General features: G+C 40.5%; 1 protein-coding gene across 1 annotated transcript in view; it reads right to left on the reverse strand.

Moving 5' to 3' along the window:
- Nucleotides 1-20,358, reverse strand: part of AGBL1 (ATP/GTP binding protein like 1) — a 269,261-nt gene that overhangs the window by 168,710 nt on the left and 80,193 nt on the right. The window lies entirely within an intron of this gene.

Here is a 20,358-nt window from a genome sequence, read left to right on the forward strand (position 1 = left end):
AACTAGATAAACTGCAGAGGTAGAATACTCAAAACTAATCATAATTCCATATCCATTAACAAAAGGCAGAAATAACCATGCACATTCCCCGGGCAGGCTGTCACTTTTGGTGGAGAGGCAGTTTTCAGATTTGTGTAATATGGACACACACAGATCTGCAAAGCTAATTTTCAGAAGTTGCAACTAGAAGAGATTAGCTGTTTCTAGCAATATGCCTGGCATGACAGACAAGCTTAGGAAATTGGGGGAAGGGAGAGTGCTTAAAGGGTTGCTTTAAAAAGATAAAATCAAAATCCCACTAAACAGTTCATTGATAAGCACTACTGAACATGCTTCAAAGTAGACTTGCAACTTGACAGAGGAAGTTTCCTTGCTATCAGATATGTTATTTGTTGTTCCTATGAAAAAGCACCCACATTTGGTCTAGTTATAAGTCTCCAAAAACTCTCAGTATACATATGCTTAGAAAAGACCAAATTTGACAGCAGATTCTTGAAGATCCCATCTGTGCTGAGGATACTGCACGGATGGGCCAAGAAAACATGAGAAGGCAGAGGGTGACACCTGCCAGGCACTGAAAACAAAAGAAAAGGACAAAAACACTGTGCATCCTAAAATGATCCTTCTGTGAGCATTCACAATCTCAGGCTGTGAGCACAAGTTAACCTGGCAGATATCTTTTAGTGGAAACAATTATCTGTCAGGGCATCAAGCAATGCCTGGAGAGGTCTGTCCTGCTGTACCAGGCAATGTCTAAGCTCAGGCTCTGTTCCTTTGCGTGAACAGACAGACTCCAGTTTCCTTGCACAAACCAAGGGACTCCAGCTGACAGGTTTGGGAGTGGTAACAGGGCAGAAAACAAATCCAAAGGCATCAGCTGACTACTCTTGTAAGCAAATGCTGAATTAGGAAGGTAGATGTCTTCACCCTTAGCTCCCAAAGCTGTCCTTCGTTTCCAAATGCTTTACAAAGGATACATTAATTAAAGTGAAATAAGGGAGTAGAATGCCATGCTGAAAATAGATGTTATTAAAGAGCTGTTTAAAGCAAAGGATGTGACTGAGCTAAGAATGCAGGTGAAATTTCTCATTTCAGTCAAAGAAGGAATAAACACTAATTCTTCTCCTTAAGCATATGTTCTGTATAGTTCAGCTCAATATATACATTACAGTACAATTTAGCTACATTTTTCAGGATCACAGACTCAGATTTGGAAACAATCCCTCTGCACAATTCCCCACCTCCATGCTGACTTCTTAAGCAGTTGATAGGCACGAGAAGAGTGAACTGCACTCATAGCTCAAAGAGCTTATACAGAAAAATTCTAGCCCAGCAAAAAAAATGGAACCATTTTCAATAGCCATATATTAGTCTTTTATCATTCTTGCACCTTATCTCACTGTGAGGTTATTATATTTTGATGAATATGTACACATAGGTGCCTAGGGCACTTATGCATTGCAAATGATTCCTTTAGCTCCTGCAGAACTACTAACCATCCTGATTTCTTCCCCCTAACAACTAGAACAGACAATTTCTACTCTGTTGCAGCTGGTTGTGATTACAGTCTACCTTAGTAATACCTTAAAATAACAAACTCAACCTAGCTTTCATCAAGACATAACCTGCATTTTACCATTTCCAAGTTTTGCAGGTTCATTGCTGAGCTAAACTTATGGGAATGTCTCGTAGCTGAGAAGGAGACTCTTGAGGACTCCCAATGGACAGAGGTAAAATAGCACAAAGCAAAATAAAATGGAGTTCTATTCATCAATTGCAAAGGAGAGCACAACTACTCTTATCTGTCCTGTGAGCTGGAAGAGATCACAGCATTTTAATTGAGAGATTCCTTCCTCAGTCAAGAAAACAAAACACAGGAAAAAAATGGATTAAAAAGAAACTCTCAGCAAAAGCTTTCTCAGCTCAGAAACCCAGGAAAACTTGCCATAATTCTGTTAATTCAAAATAGCATGGGCACTGGCAGAGACCCAAGTTCTTTTCTTCCACTCAAAGCTGATCAAAGTCAAGCTTTTTTTATTAGATTCTTTTTTTAGCTTACTGGTTTACACTGGTGCTCAGCTGCCCATCCCCTGTGCTATTTCCAAGCCCCTTGTGACTACCTCCTGTGTCTCTCAAAACCTATCTTCAGGACACACACAACCCCAAGTTTTCTCACATATCTCCTTCCAGGCCCAGAACTGAATTTAAGCCTTCAAAAATCCTCACTTATGCAAAATCCCCCCTAGCTACAGGGGAAGCTGCCAGAAAGCTCAGGTTAGCCATTTATCTCTGCAAAGCCCACATGACACATAACCTTCTCTGGGAATGTAAATAATAAAGAGAGAAAGCAGAGGAACTTTTTCATGCTACATAAAGCCTTATCCAACAGATCACATCTCTTTACACTGTGTTATGTTTTGACATGCCCAGAATATAATGTGGCACCAACAATACCCGAGGTGAGAGATTAAAGCATCACTGAATCCTCTTGCAAAACTTTAAGCAAAACTCTTTTTCACAATAATTCTACTAATGTATCACCTACTTCCCATCTCCTCTTTATTCATTTTGACTGTGGATATATGCATGAAAATACAAGCATTGATCTTCTTATACTGCTTAATCTCCTACCTATTATAAGGGTTCTCCTCCAGTCATGTCACCACCAAGGTTCACTAAGAGGTGACTTTGATGTCACTTGTCATGACATCAGTTGGGGAAAGAGCAGCCTGAAAGAAATGAGCAAAACCCCATAAACACAGCAGTGTCCCTCATCAAGAGGAGCAAAGAAAGGAAATGAAATGCAGTTCCAGATGCCCTGACCTGGTCTGATGTTCTAAATTATTTCAAGCTGAGATAGGAGCCACGTCAGATGTGAAGGGAGAAGGCACTGAAACAACACAGGGCTAGGATTTTATAAGTAGTCAAAGGGAATTATATATACAGCATGTGAGAAATTCAACCTAGAATTCCAGGTCTTGACTGGAATTTTTCTTGCTGTGCTTCTGCATACCTCTCCTCCCTTTACCCCAAACCCAGGGCTATTTAGACACAGAATTATTTTTTTCCCTTATGCCTACACACATTATAACTCTATCATGAACATTATACAAACCAAAGGGTCAAGTTTACCCCAGGACACAGTAGCCAGAAACCAAGAAAGCTGATCTCTCACTTCCAAATTAGTTAGCTGTGACCACCACAGGGTAATCTGTGAGTCAAATGAGAGGAAAACAGGAGCACCACCTCATAGCTCTTCCTTATGTGTCACACCTGCATTCTGTCCTGGATACACTGAACATGCCCAAGGCTGAGCAGTTATGCAAAGCCAAAGAGGAGACAGGAGATGGTGTGATGTGCAATGAACATATTAAAATGTTTGTAAAACCATCACATGCTGAGATCACAGAAAACACAGGACTGATCCAAGGCAGAATCTGTGTTAGCCACTTTACTCACAGCCTAAAACTTTTTCTCCAGTTGTCTGTCTTTTGGTTGCCTTAAGATATTCTTTCCTTCTCATCATCCAGCACTGTTATCTCCTTCTTGACCCTGCTTTTGGCTAGATGTTCCAAAGGCAGACACCTCATGAGACAGAGGCAAAAATATGTAGTTCTGGCAGGAGTGAGGAGCTGCTGTTTCTCAGAATTACCAATGAGCTTTCTTAAACAGTTCTATATTATATGTACTATTACTGTTTCCTCTGGCAAAGCGAACATTACAAATAGCCTTTGATGCTTGTTCTCTGCCTTCATAGCTTGGTGGGGGAGTTTCAGGCTCCAAGTTGCTTGGCAACCTCCTTTTGTGCATTTGTTTTATGAATTCGTTCACCTCTGAATCAGAGATAATCAGCTGAATATGGGTACAGACTGCTCAACCTTGGTACAGCTTGACATCCTACTAACGTTATTTTTTAACAGGAGTACAGGCGTCGCACTGATGAGCCTGCTGTGGGGAGAAGCAGCTGATCAAAACTGACCAAAGTATTCCATCCTATATGCATCATATACTTAGTATAATCTGAGGGATCATGAGGCTCAAACTCTCTCCATCTATGGCCAGAATCTTGGGAGGACTGGCTGCTTGTCTGCCTTTCATCCCAATATGAGTGTTCCTGAACCTCTGTGTTCCTGCATCCAGCTCCCACCTGCCACTGGCTCCAGAACCCCAGTCTAGGACTGCCCTAAGACTGGGTCTGCAGCCTCAGAGGTGAATTAAGCATTTTTGGGAGACGAGCACAATACTGGTTTTGGATGCATTTCATTATCCCTTTTTCATCAATACTGATTCATTAAAGCCCTGTACTTTAGGTTCCAGCTCATAGATCTCTCCCCTTTACTCTCTTTCCCATCCTTTTCTCAGAAGGGACCAGGTTAATAGAAAGCATCTGTCATTTTTTAACTTCCAGCCCGGCATTAAACCCTCTCACGTGCCACTTTCTCCCACCCTGGTCACTGTCACTCCTTATAGTTCTTTTATATGGCATGGGATGCATCAGTGCTCCAGGCCTCCTCACCAGAGCTGTGGGATCCCAGCAGACCTCTTCAGTCCCCTGAGGTTCCCCTCCCTCAGAAACCCTTCTGTGCACCACCCTAGTGTGCTTGGCTGGGAGGTACTGACAGGCAGTGTCACAAGCTCAGAGCTGGAGTGCTGTGCCCACTGTTGGCCACCACAGTTTAAAAATTAATTTGATGAAAACTGGAGAAGTCATTAAGTATGTATGATAAAGGGTTCAGAAGTCATGACTTGGGAAAAAAAATTGGAGAGAATGGATGTTAAACTCAGAAAGGAAATATGAAGAGAAAGGAAGGAGATAACCTTTGAATTGCAAAAGGCTGCTATCAAGAGAAACAACCATCAGTTGTTCTCAGTCTCACAGTTGCATAAGAAGAAAAGCAAGTTACAGTCTATCAGCTAAGCCAATCTGGAGTGACTTGACCGCCTCCACTGCAGTGCCAATGTATTTGTTATACCTTCTGCTAGGTTCTTCCAAAGTCCTGCACCAAGCCACTCCACTGCAGTGCCCAGAACACTGTCAGTACACAACTTACCCCTCTAGAAACTGGGTCCAAGGTTCCCCTCTTATCCTCTGGAACTACTTCTGCATTCTGAGAGATGCTGGAATCACTATTCTAGTTCACAGGGCACCTCAGCCATCTCCTTTGACAGAGGATAGCTGCTTAATATTATGCACTTAAAAGTTTAACATTAGCAACTAATAAGAGCTATTCCACAATCATGATACTTTGACATTGTTTGGGCTTCTTCCCACATAAAGATCATATATATTTATGGAAATTGTCTTAATTGCTCTGTTACTGAAAGTCCTATCACAAAGACTGGAGCAGGAGGGTTACTGTAAAATAATTACCAATGAAAGGAATCCCAAAGATCTTCTATTATCCTTAAATCTACTGGTCTCAGTTTCTGTGTATCTATCCTTTAAAAAGGGTGAGAAGCAAACAGTAAGAACAGCTCCAAGAATCCTCCCAGCAGATTAGCTAGCTGATGTAGGGAGCTCCAAGATTATCTGTCAAAGGCAAGCAAGTTTCTATCTTCCCCTCCTGTAACACACATATTACAGCCTTAATTTTTTCTGTGGCAGCAGGCAATTTCAGATACTCAAGTATTTTGTACCAGCCTGATCGTCAATTCTTGTATTTTTCAGACAGCATGGAAAAAACATAGTTTGTCTTGCAGACACACAACACCTCTGAGACACAGCAAGTGGAAAAAAAAAAAAAGTATTTTCAAGTTAGGTATATGTGTGACAGTCTCACCTTCTGGGTTTTGTTTTGTTTGGGTTTTTTGTTGTTTTTCATAAGGGGATAACAGTATTGGCCTGGGAAAAGAATCAGTCAGTGAATGGTCAGAAGACTGGAAGATATTGGAGCAGAGATCCATCAAAACAGACTTCACAGTGTTCTCACTCAGTATGGATAAAGAAGTGGCAGCATTACCCTGAACTGTCCTATGGCTAAAAGGAAGGTGCAGACAAGACATAAATGCAGCAGAGACCTGCAGGAAAACTGCTGTACATGCAGAGTGTAGAGATCCATAGAGCTATGAAATCCATGGGCTCTTTTCCGAGAGAAAGATTTCATCTAAAATGGAATCAGGCAGGGGGAGCAGACTGAAAAAGCTTCTTTTGTCATAAAAATATCTCCCAGGGTAATGCACAGTGATGGAAAGGGGAAACTCTGATAATTTATGTGACAGTTTAATGGGATTTTGGTGACACATGAAGCTTTAGGAAGAATTTTCCCAAATAGGACCGACAGGACTTTAATAAGGCTTCAGCTCCAAAAGAGCAATATTTTCACCCCTTATTTTTACATTTCATTTTACATATCTACTACTCACTCACATCCCATATCTCCCTTGCAAGGCACATTTCATCTCTAAAAGCAACTACTCTGCACTTGCTAATTACATCCTCAGCCAGAGAGACCTCTCAGTATCTGATCCCTAATGGGATCAAGCTGACTTTGCACCTAAAGGTCAGAGCATCACTGAGCTGTGAATTCTGAGGCACAAGCTGCCCTCCAGCCATGTCCCCAGCTCTGTGGATGGCATTAACAGCTTCTTTGCAGCACTCAAGGGCAGCAGATGGACAGTGAGCAGCAGGAATCACTTGCAGAGGTCCCCAGAGTGCACTCCAGGAGTAAATGGTGTTCACACTGTGAGTGATGCCTCAACCCCTGTCTCCTGCCTTTACCCCAGTGTAATACCCCATGCCCTTCACTGCCAGCATGGGGAGAACAGGCAGAGCAGGGAGAGTATTATAGCAGGGTGAACCCAGGGTTAATGGCATGAAACTTCACAAAGGAAACTTTAGGCTAAATACCAGGGAGCTATATTGAAGAGTCTTCCCTGTGGAGAGGTAGAAGTTAACATTAAAAACCACATTGCCCAGGGCACAAGAAGCCACTCTCTGCACAACCATGTTGGAGTAGCTGGGGACAGAAATCTCCCAACACGTTTTGCTTTCTTTACCAATTTGATAGATGTGTTCCAAATCCCTTATTTTTATGGAAAATCTCCTTCTGGGAGTCTAAACAGGAGAGGAATGGTAAAAAGCTGTGTGAAGATCTCAATATTTTGCCTGGTCTTTCTGTGGTTGCAGTAGGCAAAGATAACTTAGGACCTACACTGTGGCAAGCTAGCCCTAAAATGGGCATGGAAAATGGAGTGGCTGTCAGCATTTCTTTCACCACTGGGAATAATAGCCAAATTTAACAGAAAATAAGTTATCTGCTGTATAGTCCTTCAAGCTGTTCTGCTCTACAAAAGACAAATCCTATAGCAAAGAGGTTTTTTGCCCACAAACTGTCTATGCAGCACAGAGATTTAAAACCCACCTAATGCCACCTACAGCACAAAGCAATGTTTGTTATTAAACATCTGTTGTGCCTTTAAGAGACATGAATCCATCTCTGCCTCTGACTTGAGGTCTTCCTCAGGGAATGACTCGTAAGAAATAAAAAATATTAAAAGGAAGTGCAATCAGAGCCTCTCATTACCAAAGGAATAAAATATCAATTTTTGTCAAGATAAAAAGCATCACAAATTGGCTCTGATGGGAAAAATTAAATTCTCTGTTTTCACTTGATTTGATATTTATCACTGCATTGCTCCAGAAATATCCTGGCAGGGAGTGTTTCTTAAAAATATTGTCCTGTATTTCTCCTACACAAAGCCATGAGAGTTTTAACTTGTGTGTTTTGCTAGACACGAAAAACACACAAAGGAAAGAAAATACATAACTCTACTTTATGTGAGAACACAATAAAAGGAACGTCAACATTGTTTTGTTTCTGCTCCAAAATGTTTACAACTCACACCAGAGGATGGGAAGATTTCATGTTAGGGGCTGATCCTAGTGGTTATTTCCCTACTGCCTTCCAGCACTCTAGAAATAAGTGGTTTAACACCTTGTGTTCAAATCTGGATCAGAAGCTCACATTAGTTGTTTAGGCCATAAGTGGAACATAAAACTTTTCAAAAGGAGATAACAGAGATGAACCTTGGAAGTCCATAAGCAAGTACAGCTCACAGCATATTTTCAAGCAGTTCTACACCTGAAATACCCTAAGGATGAAGAAAGAAACAGGATAATATAGCACGATCAGAACCCCAGAATTCTTGCTAGGTGAAACAAAGTTTGACACTCTATGAAACATAACATGCAGAAATTTCCAACAGTATGTGGTAAGACATTAAGCAGTGGTTGTCTAAAGCCAGGAAGAAGTTCTTTCCTTCAGATCTCAGGAAACCTATTTCTAATGGATAATGTCTTCCTGCATCAACCACAACAGGGACTGGGATGTCCAGCAAGGAAGACTGTCAGTCTGTTTGAGGAAAATTGTTCCATTTTAGCAGGAAGATGGTAGGAAGGATAGAGAAAGGAAAAATGTTCTTCCCCCCACTAAGTTTCTACAAAGCACAGAAAACAGAACTCATGAAGAAATGAGTCAGGATGCAACACAGGCTTGGCTGTCCTAGAAGCAGAATATGTGGGTTTTTTCCTCACCATTTCATGTATCATTGCAAAAGTGAGAGCTTTCACACAAGAGAGGTTTTTGTTCTTTATTCTATCGTGTCCTGGGTAATATACAATTTATTCAAGAAAATTTAAATAAAATAAATCTTCCCCAGAAGGTTCTTTTTGGCAAATACTTTAAGAGCATGAATAATGGTTGCTGAACGGCTGGATTTGTGATGCATAGTATACAGACCAGCTTCACAAACCTGGCACTGTGACACGTTTCCTCAACCCTCTTGTGCCTTCCTACATTTTTACCCCAACATTTCCTCAGCAAAGCTTTGGACCATTCCAATTGATCCTGCCATAGAATGCTGCCATTGTAACTCAGGCACTCGTAACTGACCATATAATCCACAGCACTTGCCATAAGAAGCAATCTCATTAAAACCATTTTATTTCAGAGCATTCACTACAACTTCATGTTCTGATCTGTGAACTCTCAGAATGCTTTCAAAAGAAACAGAAAAACCAAAATGCCTGTAAATCATAGTCATGGCAGGCTAATGGCTAGAATCGCAGAGATGATTTATCTTCCTGCTGTATCTAGCAAAGCTTCTTATGTTTATACCTTGTTTTCAAAATATGAAGAGACTTCTAACTGATGTTTTCTAACTGTAAGAATATACAAGCAATAAAAAATACCTTGCATCAGAAGATAACTTCTACCTGTCATCTAGCAGTCCCATCAACTCTCAAATTAAAAAGATCTCCTTAAATTATTTTGATTTTCTCTATTATTTACTGTGTTTCCTTCACAGATGAAGTAAACAACCATTCAGCCTCACTGACTGTAATCCCAATTCATCTTGGAGATGGAAAGCATTAGCTGCATGGTTTAATTTTCTTTATTTGATTTCTGCCTATTAAACTACATTTGTGGCAGGTTAGATGGCTTCACAAGGAAAATGTCACCTGCATTCCCTTTTGTCCAAACAGCAATTATTTTATCAGAAATGAGCCTAATTTCAAGTCACATCTTGATAAAATGACAACTAAAGTTATTGTGTCTGCATTACAGGTGATCTCCCAACTGGTGGGGAAGAACTGGGACAAGCTAGAAGATGGGCCTTGGATGTATTCTGATTAAAAGAGCACATTGTAAGTTACAAATTGAAGCAAGTCATCACTTGCAAGCAGGAGAATTGTTTCAAGTCCTTTCTCCAGCCACCCTGAACAGCTTGCATGCCCATCACCTGTGACAGCACAGAGATTGGGACCATGTCCCTACATTTTGGTTGCTCATTCATGGTTACTTAGTGCTAAACACAGGGAGAAGAGAAACAGTGGGGGCATCAACACCACTGAGACCCCAGAACTCCTCACCTGTCTGTTGCTTATTCCTTTACTTCTGTCCAATTACTCATTGAGAAGCACAATTCCCACGTGTTGAGTTGTGCTTCATGGTGACAATGCTAGCTGTTGTTTTTGTGGCCTTTCCAAATGCTTGACAAAAGGGTCACAGAAGGAGGCTGGCATCTGGAAGCTGTGAGAGACACGATATGACCTGATTTATAAAACACAACAAAACAGCTCAGGCTGCCAGAGGCCAGGATTTACAGGAGTACCTTTCAAGAACAGCCTTCAAATGCCTGCTCTACTAAATGCACTTTCCCACCTTGCTGCAAAACAAATTCCCAAGCTGTGTTAGGGTGACCTGCAACACTATGAAGTGACAAAGCAGCTGAGACACTAATCTTGTTAGAGCCTACCCTGCCCACTGCTGGCCAGGAACAGGAAGGAATGACCTTGGCTCTGGTTCCACTTTTTACACTACAGGGCTAGTAAGCACTACAAAAAAAAAAAAAAAAAAAAAAAAAAAAAAAAAAAAAAAAAAAAAAAAAATCATTTTTCAAATATTCCAGCACAGTGATCACAAAGAAAAAAAAATTGTGTCAGAGATAGTTTCCACTCTGTTATCCACTACAGAGTCATTTTTACAATAAAAGCCTGCCTGAATTTGTATTTCCAGCAGGTGCAGCCTGACCAATGAGTAATTTAAGGTCTTCCTGCTCTCCTATCCATCCCTTTTCTTCCTCTCCACTTTAATCACTGTCTAGTCTAGGCACTCACTATGGGACCTCAGCATCCTTTGGGAGACCTGTCAGAGTCACTGATGCCAACAGTAACAACTTCCATCTCACTTATCTTCTCTTGAAACACTTCACAGACCCAAGATTACAAGTTTCAAGCATAATCCAAGTTAAGAAAGCAGGGATTAACAGGAAAATCAAGTGAGCTGTCCGAGGATAAAATACAAATCAGTCACAGAGCTGGAAGCTCAACATCAGTCTCTTACATCCCAGTGGGATTTTCCTGTGCTACCCACATTCACCCAAAAAGTAAATTTCTACAGAATCCATGACTTCAAAGCAGTTCCTCCTCTTCTTATTAGCCATGAACATTAGTTAAATCCTGCACTTAAATCCCAGTTTCTTTCAGTTGTTATTTTATCCTATATGGTGATACTACAACACAGCAGCCATTTGCATTCTGAAACCCACCCACCCTTCCAAAAATCAGCACATACACATTTTTTTTGCAGAGTGCTGGGATATTCCTTCATCATCACTATTACATCATACTTTGATGCTCAGGATGTGAAAGATGCTGTGAAAGTTGCCAGGGAAGAATGAGGAAAGGATGTTGCAGTAAGTGTCTCTGGTTTTCTTGAAAAATAAAAATTACAAAAAAAAAACAAAAAAAGCAAAAAAAAAAAACACACCAAAAAAACCCAAAAAAAAAAAAAAAAAAAAAAAAAAAAAAAAAAACCCCAAAACAAAACAAAAACCCCAAATTAGAATACTTAAGAGACTCAAAAGAGAGCTCCATAATGCCTTTTAATATTTTCCCCAGGTTGTCCCCAAGTCTTTTCCTATCTACGGGTCAGGACATAGCTCTTACCCCATTCTGACTACCTCACTCACTCCTACTTATCACCTCTGCTCCTCACCATGTTTTAATAAAAATTTCAGCTAATTTTATTTAACCTTCTCTATTTCAAAGCCACAGAAGCAACACGCAGGCGAAGCCAGAAAATCTTAAAAACAGTTTGCTAAACAAATTTGATGATGAAAGAGGAGAAGATTGCAAAAAGAACTACAATGTGGTAAGGAAAATTAATTTTTTTTTTTCCCCACAGCTAAGTAGCACAGCAATTGCAATTGATAGAGCAAATTAAATTCTAAATGCGCTGGTGATTTGATAGATATCATTCTCTGAGTGCTACTGAAAAAATGCCTTCTTCAGAAGAGAGAGTTAAGATCTGGAACAAGCCCTGTTTGTTCTGGGGTCTGATTCAATTATGCAAAGTTCATTAACATAAAGTGAAGACGGAGTGGGGAGAAAAGCCTGGAACTTCTCAAATATGCCACGTCTTAGGAAAAACCTGTCACGACAAAACCAGGAAAGCAATCTGTTAGGATGCCTCTTTACAGACACAATGGGGAGCTGGTGACTTCAAAAATTGAACTTTTCCCTCCACCCTTCTATTCAGAAGGCCAGAAGACACACACAGGCTGCTTCTTTTCCTCCTGCTATTTGATTCTGCAGTGTCATCTATTAAATGAAGAGGGCGGAACCAAAGAAAAGTCAAAATTACCTAGAAAGGGACTCAATGCACCTATTTTTCTGTCAGCTCAAAACTGATATCCAACAGCCACAAAGTAAGCTCCCTGAAATTATGCAGAAGTCCAAGTTTAGCTCTCTTGATACTTAGCAGCATCTACCATATCACTTGTCAACTCGTTGATCTTATCAGCACATTTGCAGTCTGAGCATAGCAGCTGTCTCCACTTGTTTATTAGCAATTTCTATTTCTGCATTAGAAACAGGTGGGCAAGCTCAGAGAACTAACGAGTTTCTCTCTGATGTAGAGATGGACAAATCCTCTCATTAACAGAACAGAATTTTCAAAATCATCATGTGGCATTTTTAGTCCTAATTCATTTTAGTATTGCTGTATAACTGCAGCCCATTATTCACAAATTTAGAATTTATCAGTTCTAAGCAGCAAGAAGTATCAGCAAACCACTGTTTTCAATATATTGCTGTACTTATTTTATGGTATAAGATGGGGTGCATCACATCACAATGAATCCTGTTCTCCAGTTAGAGAAATTAAACTCAGTTAAGCAGGCAAAGCAAAATTCTGCACAGACCCTCCCAGCAAAACCACCTTACAGGTAGGAGGTAGAAACAAGTCTTCAGAATTACAAATACAAAAAGAGGAGAGACCCCAAATACAAATGGTGTATTGCAAAAATGCCTCCTTGCTCACTAATGCTCCCAGGTAGATTAATATGAGGATAAAAAAACGGAAAACCATATGCAGGAGTGTGAAGCCCCTCACACAGCTGTGGACAGAGTAGCTGAACAAACTGCTTGCAGCTCAGGCAAGTGTGCAGTAAAACTCTTGCAATCCAAACAGCACTGATCATTTGTAACACCTGAGTCACCAGGTCAGCCTTTATCAGGCAAAAATGCAGAGCGGGGACAATTAAATGCAGAAACTGGAACACTATTTTCCAGAAAGTTTTCAAAGCCTTGAGGTATCAGGTGAATTACTTTTCTATTTTAAAGCAAGCTGCAGAGACAGAAACCAGTCAGCCAAGATTTTAAAGCACTGAGAAACATCCCACTTCAAAGGAATAAAGGTGAAAACAACAGGAAAGTTATCAAGCCACCATTACCCAACAGTGTTGGTTCTGTGTATTGGGGACGAGTTTGCCTGTGCATGACAGAAGCCTATTATTAGTGAGAAATACAAGATTCACAGGATCATAAAAAAGCTCTCATGAGTAGCTGACTTTCCTGTTGGCAGGATGCACTCTATTTTTTGCCACAGTTTAGTGATTTGTTAACATAATCTCTTCAAGACTTGACCATCTTCCTCTAAACTATCCGTAAAATGAGGTCCCAAACAAAAAATAATGGATTGTTGGAAGAGTGGCAGAGATCACCTTTTGCCCATTCTTCCCAATCTTGATAATCAGGGCAAATCAAAAATTAGTTTGCTTCTATGAGATCATCAGGCATCAGAAAAGAAAGCATACCCAGCTCAGTCTATGCATCATCCCAGCCACTCTATTCCAGAAAGGAATAAAAAAAATATTGAACTGGAGATAAAAACTGCTCTCTATAAAACCAAGTACAAATGTTTGGGTCTGACAGCAGCTGGCATGCACACTATATCCAGTGAGCTCTCCAGCTCCTCGTTATTCTTTCCCAAGGCCATCCTGCCAGATGTTCTACCCCTTATTCCATTGCCACAGCTTCTCTAGGAGTTATCAGCCAGGCACTACAACCAAACAGAAAGGATAATAAGTGGTCACTGAAACAGCCCAACAACTCCTCTCCTGTTCTTAGAGGAGTACTTCTTAATTGCCTTACAAAAAGCACATAGGACAACAAAATTTCCTTTATTAAAAAAAAAAAACCAAACAAAACCCACAACTCACACACCCAAGCACCAGCTCTGCCATTACAAAACTGCAAAGTTCCTACCTTACAGCAGGTTTCCAGCCAAGAGGCCACATGGACTTTCTTCCTGGCCTGTTATTCAAGGAGCAAGGCTGACCCACAAACTGCCAACAGAATCCTCAATTTTACTATCTGGAAACAACTGACTTATCACAGGCATTGGAGGGGAAAACACAACTCCCTTCCAGCCAACCCACTTTATATTCTTGCATCAGCAGGTGATCCAGATCTTTTAATTTGTGAAAGACAAAAACCTGTGCAGTAAGAGGCATGACCAATTGAGGAACATTATTATCAGCTGGAAGAAACCTTTTCCTAGCCTCTGCTTTTACCTTGAGGCACAATCATTAACTCCTCAACCCTTAGTAAGCATATTGCTCTTAACATTCAGTCTCTACAGTCAATCTGACTCTAAAATTATGTCCTCCTCATAGACCCCATCTCTGTCTCATTGAGAACAGATTTAACTCAATACAAATGCTTCTCTGGATAATTTATACAGCACCAGGCTGACCTTCTAGTGTATGCCCCACAGCCCCATTGTGTGACTGGAATTTATGGCTGAGCATGGGAAATGTGCAGCTCACTGAAATACAGGGTGGTTTTTTTCATGCCATGATTTGAAGATGATAACAGAAACCTCATAGCAGTTTAATGCTTGTTCACCTTTTGAAGGGAGCAAAAGCTGCCTGGAGGCCCCACCAGGCTGCATTTCCACACCAGGTACACAAACTACAGGGGTTTTAAGTGTTTCTACCTAAGGAAGAGAAGATGAATTTTCTTTTCCCCTTCTGCTCAGGCAAGAATTCAGGCAACCAAATCACTCCAATAGAAGCTTGGAGCTACACTGCAATGAGCACTGGGGTCTCATGAGACAAATATCTTCCAAGCATCTGGCTACAAATTTTCAAAGCAATATAAGAAATACATATGACCAAACCTCTTCACTTCCATTCATGATTTTCAACGCCTTATAAAAAAAAGTACAAGTAGTACCATGCTCCTCTGAGACAGCATTTCTGAGAGACTTGACAAAGTCGTCAAAATTTAAAAGTTATGACTTAGTTTGTGCTGGTTTAGATTTTCAAGAGGTTTAATTCATTAGCATGTCAGAAAAGGCTTTGATATTCTGGAATACCAAGTGGAGCCAGTGCTAAACACTACTCTTCTAGCACAGGTCCGTACCAAGCAAGAAGATATTGTTAAATTAGGTTTCAGAAATTCTGTTATTAATCACAGTATTTCCTCTCTGGAAAGGTTACAAGTCTCTTGGGACAAAGATGAGACTGTTGCAATTCAAAGAAGAAAAAGTAACAGAACAAGTGCAGAAGAGACACCAGAAAATTAGTAGCACTCTCCCCGAAGAAGAGGTGGGCTTAGAACAAAATTCCAGCTTTCAGGAGGAGTTATTTAAAATAACAAATGCCAAAAAAACTTCAGATGAATTGAAGCCTGCCTCTTGAGTACAAATTACCTTGAGATGGCTGTTTTGCTAACAAATTGCATGAGGTAAAGGGTAGGAGAGAGAGAGAACCCTAACATTCACTTTCCGCCTTTGTAAAAAACATTTTGGTTGCCCAGGCTTCAAGGCAAGCTCAGCAACCTTGTTTGGTGTTTGTGTTCATTGCTTGAATAAGTGGATTCCACATATTAATATGCATTTTGCCAAACTCACAGAAGGCTGATAGTAGTGTCAAAACTGTTCTGGCTGAGTCAGTCCCACCAAAGAGTAGGATTCAAACAGGTATCAACAGGTAGCAGTTGCTACATCATGAAAAATACTGGCGTAGGTCTGCAGACAGCCAGGAAACTCAGATTTCATTTTCCATCCAACCAGATTCCACTTTTATGGCAGTAGACTGGATACTCAAACAGGAAATTACTTTTGTAAGGATTTGTCTACTCTTTTGGGGATGTCACATTGTTGTGACTAGAATGTCAGAAAGAAGATGTGATAAATGTTTGAAATTGAAAGACAATCTTGGGAAATTTGGAGCCCACAGGGTCTGTGTTGCATATCTAGAGGTGATTGCTTTGGCTTCAGACACTTGATAAACTGCCTGTTCAAGAAGGAAAAAAAAAAATATGGTCAATTATGAAATTATTTAGCACTGTAGAATGCATGGCAATTTTACTCAGCCTTTATTTCACTTCAGCATTAAAACAGGACCACAGTTTTTGCAACAGCTGACTCTTCCTGTCAGCAAAACCAGTGTTTGGTATAAAGCAACAGAGGAACCAGCACCTCTGCCTGGCACCCGTACAAATGGAACTGATTCTTCAGTTCAAAGGGATACACAAACAAAAAGCTCACTATTGCAAATGTAAGAAGAAAGAAAAAAAAATTTCCACAGTTTGCTATAATCATAATCTCAATTAAATTTCTATATGTTCTAAAATCTGTTCACTTTTAACTATAATCACAAATAAGAATAGAGGTAGAGAACAGATGAAAGGGAAAAGCAAAACAGGCTTTGTAAATGGAATATTTCAAGGAAACATAATGCTAGTGCACTCTGTGTATCACTGCAATTTGGACCATATTAGGTACCTAGATAGTAAGAAAAACAATCTGAGACAACCCCCTCTGTTCACATTCAGTGGAAATGCAATCTGAGAGGAAGGCCACCTGAGGAACAGAGGCTTTCTTCAGGTCTTGTTTTCTCTCTTGAGACTTCCAGCAACAACAGCAATAGTTCTTTCTTCATGTATGACACTTGCAGTTTACAAAGACCATTAAAAAAATCCATTGGGCCCTTTTAGAGAAACCCTTCAGCATTCAGCCAAATCCGGGGAATAGGATTGCTCTACATTTGGCATAGTGAAATGGCCCAAGGGTTCAGCAGCATGGGCCATGCTGTCTGCCTGTGTGCTGGCAGAGGTGTAGCACACAATCACACCACAACAACAGATGTGCTGCTGTTGGGAACTGGTTCCAACCAGCACAATGCCAGGTTAGCACTAGGGATGAATTCCTACAGGATGCTTCAAAGACCACTACTAATCAAAGCAGGTCATTCTAACCCCTGATTTCAACATTATAACATGAGATCTTCCTTTAAAAAGTGTAATTTCCTTTTGGGTGGACTAACTCCAATAAAGCATTGATCTAATTTGATCCCTTTTTCACTAAGAGATATGTCATCCCCAGCTTTGAAAAAGTTATTAAAGAGAAGAGAGCTTGAGCCTTTCATAATTAGCATGCAACACTGGTTGCCATGCAGGGAGCAGGCACAGCTATAATAACTTGAAGTCAATAATTCATAAACTATAATTCATTATTAATCAATTATCGAGGCCTGAATTACATTTAATGAGATTAAGCTGATTGGAGCACTAAGCTGTTTGAATCGTATTGATTTAATCAATGTGCTTAATTAAAGTGTGTACATTTTCCACATGATCATTATTCCCAGTATCCTGCATAAGTGGCCCCTGTAATTCACATCCTCTGTTATTCTTTGCTCAGGAATTGCTCTTTGCTGTAAATTATATTTAAAGGTAAAGAGCTTGTTTCTTTCTGAGGAGATATCAAAGTTGCAAAACAGCCACCTAAATAGCTTATACAAGCAATCTGGGAAATGTTAGAATATTTCTCCCAGCTACCATGTCTCTTTGATTCTATAGGCTTAAGATGAGACCAAGTAAACTCTCAGCATTACATTCTAGTTCCAGAAGCATCTGCTGGTTCAAAGGGCACAAGCATCCCGCTATACCTATGCCAAAACCATTATTATTCTTTCCAACTTTAGTGGAAGACTAAAGTGCTTAGACTCAGGCTTAGACTCAACTCCTCACAGGATTACTTTAAGACAAGCAGGGGTCATTATCTCTTTATGATAATATTCATAATGATTTCCCCAGCCTTGCATAACAAGGACATGTGATGACAGAAAAGCAACTCAAAGTGACAGCTGTTACTGATGTTAATCCATTTGGCAGTGTGATAGTTTAATTTACCTCACTGCTGCTGCTAATCTGCTGGGACATTTAGATTTTACTTCAAACCCCACTATTCAGCTCTATAATGCTCCAAATTGCTAAAAGGACATTCATCAGGTGTGCCAGTTGGGGGAAATGCCCAAAACACCCTGCATTATCATTACACCAAAACACCCTGCAGTACCATTAATGGGAACCACAACAGTCCAGGCAGCCATGAAGAGAGCTTTCAAATTACTTTCTTTGTACAACCACAAACAATGAGTATTCCCCCCACACTCTGCAGTGACAGCATCCTCAGGGGATGCAGGATCAACCCCCCCAGCAATAGATAATGTTCCTGTCTTTCACCTGAGAATGCAGCAATGCATCAGCTCAAGTGGTGCACTGCTGTACCACCCTGGAGACACCCAAATCTTCATTGCTGTAAGGAACTTCTAACAGACTGTTTTAGTTTTATCACTGTGTTAGCACTAACCAGAATGGCTCCAATTCTACATCACTTCAGAGATGTCCTCTTTTTTTTTTCTCTTCCTGCATGTGAGGGTCAACTCATCACAACTCAGGGCACAGCCAGGAAACACCTCCTGAGGAACGCTCTTTTGGCAAGCTCAAAGCATCACCGTGTAAACTGTCTTTCTCTGATTATCTGATTTTAATTCTATTAGTCTGTTAACATTAGCAACATATCAATGTCCTCTATTTACTAGGAGAGAATTTTATCATCACCTATGTCTGAGTGTTTAGATCTTTTGCTTCTCTGAAAAGTTAATCTGTCCAATTTCTCAGCCACTTACAGCAGTACCCTCTGGTTTGCAGGGTCCAGTCAGCTCTCTGCCAGGGAGTTCAGGAGCAGAGGTTTACACACTGCACATTTCTATGCATAATACTGTAAACTAAGGGGTTTTGGAAACAATTACCAAGAGCACATGGATGCTGTTACCATCCTCACTGGGCTGTGTGGCAAACTCAGGAATATCAGAACTTTGCAAGCACCTATCAGCTTCATCGAGCAGGGAGTCGGCACCAAGATTTGAAGTTTTATCATTCTCCCTGTTTCTGCATTCCTGGGAGAATGCTCTGAAAGATGCTGGGAATTGCTCTCCCTTCAAAGGTCTCTTTAACTCTCATCAGACAAGGTTAAACCTGGTGTATCCAGGAATAAAGTCAGCAAAGAGTTCCTGTGAGTATACATGACTTGTGCTCCCTGTTAACAAGCCACAGGTTAATAAATTTAACTCAGACAAATTTAACCATCCTGGGGCCACTGTAATCAAAATCCTGGCAAGGCCAACCTGAAAGAGTTGAGCAAAGAAAATAAAGCACAACTGACACACAGAGGATGCCATGTCCTCATCCCTGGGCAGCTCCAACTTTATCAGCACCTCCAGTACCACCATAACTCCACTGCACTCCTACTGGGCTGATCAAGCTGTCCTCCCAACACTGCTCAGTCACCCAGTGTCTCAGTGACATTTCCCACTCCCCATGTGTCTATACTAGAGAAGGATTCAGAGTATTATTTATGGCTGTGTGCAACAGATTCCAATTCCTGGTGAGCTTTGTGTTTTACCTGCGAGACTGGTAAAAAAAGAAACTCCAAAGGTACAGATTAATAAGTGTACAAGGGATTAAAAACAGATCTGATAGGAAAGCAAAATGACCATGTAGCACCTGAAGCTATGAATTGGCCAGAACCAGAAAGAAAAATTAAGTCTTTCAATTTTTATTCATTACCCATGTGCCAAGCTCCCCGGTGCTGGAGCTCAACATCACTTCTCAAGCTGAAACATGTATGCATGGAGACTGTGCAAAACAATAGGAGTTATTACTGGGAAAACCTACACCCTCTGGTCCCTTAATTTGTAATACCAAGTTGTTGCTTTTGAGTTATTTTTTTTAGCATGGAAAATATTGACGAACAAGCCCTTCCATCAGGCAAACCTCTTAACAGACAGAAGGGCATGTCACACAAGATGAGGAAACTGAGAAGTAACTGCTGATCAAAGCCACACACAGCAGCACAAACTAGGCTAAGTGTGTCCCCAAAAGCCATAATTAACCAAACTGCTTAAACAAAACAAGCACATAACATGATTATTTAGATTTGCCTAGAGGCATCCCCACAGCATAAAACATGGTGTGTTGCCTTGCTGTTCTTCTGCTTCATAAAACAGCAAATATTTTCATCACTGAAGAGAAATGGTGTTTACTTTTATAGTCTTGAAAACTTCCGAGACCCCGTGTTGCTTTGCCTTGACACTCTTTCCCCTCCAACTATTTCTATTTCAGTTCAGACAGCTGTGTTTTCTACATCTTTTGTTTTGACAGAGTTCAATTCATTCATGCATAGATCTAAGAAGTCCCCTATCTTATTGTATTGCAAAATG

Source organism: Calypte anna, chromosome 10 (assembly GCF_003957555.1).
Source record: "Calypte anna isolate BGI_N300 chromosome 10, bCalAnn1_v1.p, whole genome shotgun sequence".
Taxonomy (NCBI): Eukaryota; Metazoa; Chordata; class Aves; order Apodiformes; family Trochilidae; genus Calypte; species Calypte anna.